This window comes from Cebus imitator, unplaced genomic scaffold (assembly GCF_001604975.1).
Source record: "Cebus imitator isolate Cc_AM_T3 unplaced genomic scaffold, Cebus_imitator-1.0 Scaffold443, whole genome shotgun sequence".
Classification (NCBI taxonomy): domain Eukaryota; kingdom Metazoa; phylum Chordata; class Mammalia; order Primates; family Cebidae; genus Cebus; species Cebus imitator.
In genome coordinates, this window is record NW_016107758.1 from 102,863 (window position 1) to 106,368 (window position 3,506).

Sequence of the window (3,506 nt, forward strand, 5' to 3'; positions counted from 1 at the left end):
ATCTTCAAATGGTTTATTAGAATTGCAAATTCCTGGATCCCACCTGCAGCCTCTGCCTCAGAATCCAGGTGTGAGGCCCCAAAAGTGTTCAGCAAGCCCGACTTATAATAAACCTCAAGCCCACTAGCGTCCTCCAGCTTTAATCTTTCTCCAAGTTGTTTTGGGTATAATATGACCTTTGCATTTTAAGATGAACCTCAGAACAAACAACATTTCTACAAAAATGCTTGCTGAGATTTTAATTGGGATTGCGTCGAATCTATAGAATTTTTTAATTATTTTAAAATCATCTTTAAAAGAGTGAGTCTTTCAAAAAAAGAATAGCTGGACATGGTCGTGGGTTCCTATAGTCCCAACTACTTGGGAGGCTAAAGTGGGAGAATCTCTTGTCCCCAGGAGCTCGAGGCTGCAGTGAGACGTGATCACACCACTGTACTCCCCCCTGGGAAACACAGCTGTCTCAACAAAAAGAAGTGTATCTTCCAACCAATTAACACAATACATCTCCCAATTTACTTACATTTTCTTTTATTTCTTTCAGTGGCATTTTCTAGTTTTTATCCATAAGTGTGTCATATTTTCAATGCTAAGGTCAATGGTACTTCTGAGGATAAACCTCACTTGGTCATGATATCTTGTTGTTTCTGTATGTTCTTGTATTTGATTTGCTAAAATTTTGTTAAAAATATTTGCATCTCTGCTCTTAAAGAACATTGGTCTGTAGTTTTATTTTCTTGTAATACCATTAGCCAGTTTTAATATCAGAGTAATGACAACCTCCCAAAATGAGTTGGGAAGTACTCACTCCTCTTCAACTTCCTAAAAGAGTTTGTTAGAGTTGGTATTTTTCTCACTTCAATGTTAGATAGAATTTCCTAGTGAAGCCATCTGGGCCTGAAGTTTTTGTGGGAAGATGTTGAAGCACAAATTCAATTTTGATAATAGATACAGTATTATTTAAGCTATCTATTTTTTTAGTGGTTTCAGTAGTTTGTGTCTTTCAAAAATCTTGTCCATTGCATCTAAATTGTAGAATTTCATTTGTTTGTCGTATCTCTTTTTCTTTTTCTTTTTTTTTTTTTTTTTTGACCTCTGAACTTTTTATTGGCCTCCTCCTCCCCAAAGGGTCCCCTGCTTCTGCTGGCCTAATGTCTCAGAACTTTGGTGTCACTGGTCTCAGACACCACCTTGCCACCCACTATCTGGTGGGTAGTGGTCTTCTGGATGGTTTGCATGGAGTTGCTGCTGTCCAGGGCATCACCAAGATTGAAGTCCTCGCCATCTTCCAGCGGTGGTAGTAGGTGGCAATCTCAACCTCTAGCTTGACCTTGATGTTCAGCAGGGCCTGGTACTCCTGGGCCTGGCGCTGTCCCTCTGCCTGGGTCTGTGCCAGCTCTGACTCCAGGTGCAGCAGGATCCCGTTGAGGTGCTCCATCTGCAGGTGTAGTGGACCTGCACGTCCCTCAGGCTGTTCTCCAAGCTGATCTTCATATTTCTCATGGAGTCCAGGTCGATCTCCAAGGACTGGACTGTACGTCTCAGCTCTGTGAGCGTCACCTCAGCAGGTCCAACCTCGGCAGACTGCATGGTGACCAATGTGGGGCTCTCCTCAATCTGCTGAGACCAGTACTTGTCCAGCTTCTCTCAGTTCTTCTGACCGACCTTGTCATATTGGGCCCAGATGTCTGCCATGACCTGGAAGAGGTCCTGAGATTTGGGGGCATCTACTTCCACGCTCAACCCAGAGCTGGCAATCTAGGCTTGCAGGCCTTTCATTTCCTCTTCATGGTTCTTCATGAGAGCAGCCCCTCCTTGAGAGCCTCGATCTCTTCCTCCAGCTGCAGCCGAGTGACATTGGTGTCATCAGTGACCTAGTGGAGCCCACAGATGTCGTTCTCCATGGACTGGCGCATGGCCAGCTCTGTCTCATACCTGACTCTAAAGTCATCAGCAGCAAGATGGGCATTGTTCATCTGCAGAACAGTGCAGGCATTGTCCACAGTATTTGCGAAGATCTGAGCCCTCAGCTCCTCAATGGTCTTGAAGTAATGGTTCCAGTCTCTGACCTGGAGTCCCTTCTTCTCCAGGTGCTCCCGGATTTTGCTCTCCAGCTTGCAGTTCTCAGTCTCCAGCATCCTCACTCTGTCCAGGTAGGAGGACAGGTGGTGGTTCAGGCTGTGCATGGTCTCCTTCTCATTCTGGTTGCCCCCATTCCTGCCAGACTCCCAGCCAACCCTGCAGGCAGACCTCCAGACCCCATGCCACCCCGGAAGCTGGTGGAGCAGGACATGGAGATCCAGGAGCCAGAGCCCCAGCACCTGCATAGATGCTGGCCACACTGCTGACTGGCCAGGCACCGTGGCTGGGCACCTAGATGGAGCGCAGGGACCAGTAGTTGGTGGAGAAGGTGGAGCGAGTGGTGAAGCTCATGCCACCTGGGTGGGGGAGAGCGAGAGGACAGGACTCAGGCTTTGCTGACGATGACCCATCATATCCCTTTATTGTCCTTTTAAGACTGTAGAGTCTGTAGTAGTGTCACTTCTCTTGGACATTATCCCCCCAACATCGGTCATTTGTGTCTCCCCTCTTTTTCACCTGTTTAGTCTGGCTAGAGGTTTGTCAATTTTATTGATGTTCTTGAAGAACCAGGTTTTGGCTTCATTCCTCATTCTATAATGTATTACTGCTTTCCATTCCCTCTCATCTTCACTATCTCCTTTCTACTGCTTACTTTAGATTCGGTTTATTCTTCTCTTTCTTAAGGTAGAAGCCAAAGTCGCTGGTCTGAGACTTCTCTTTTTCCCTAATAAAGATGTTCAGTGCTCTAAATGCCCCCACAAATACTGATTTCACCACCTTCCACAGATTTTCATTTCCTGGTTTTCATCTTTAGTTCAAAATACTTTGTAATCATAGTTTCTCCTTTTGCCTGTGAGTTATTTATGAATCTATTATTTAGTCTTTAAATATTTGGGGATTTTCTAATAACTTTCTGATATTAACTCTTACTTTAATTCCATGTGGTCAGAGCATATACTTTGTGTGATTTTTTTTAAATTTATATTTGTTTTAAGGCTCAAGATAGGGTCTCGTTCCTTTATGTGTTAACTTGACTGGGCCCTGGGATGCCCAGATGGGACATCATCTGTAGGCATGTCTGTGAGTCAGTTTCCAGATGAAATCAGCATTTGAATCTGGGGACCCAGCAAAGCAGGTGGGCCTCCCCAGTGTGGGCAGCATGACCCCACCCACCGAGAGCCTGAACAGAAGAGAAGGCAGAGGAAGGAGGAAGGAGCTTCCTTTTTTCTGCCTCACTGTTGAGCTGGGACCTCTCATCTCATCTTATTCTGCCATCAGGCTGGGATTTACATCATCACTTTTCCTGGTTGTCAGAGATTCAAACTAAGACTGAGCTACACCACTGGCTTTCTTGGTCTGCAGTTTGCAGACAGCAGATGCTGGGGCTTTGCTGCCTCCATAATTGCACCCGCACAGTCCTCACAATA

The 3,506-nt window shown here is 45.5% G+C and overlaps 1 pseudogene; it reads right to left on the reverse strand.

Annotated features, from left to right (window-relative positions):
- Positions 1-1,089: 1,089 nt before the first annotated feature.
- LOC108290761 lies at positions 1,090-2,430 on the reverse strand (annotated as a pseudogene).
- Positions 2,431-3,506: the final 1,076 nt, after the last annotated feature.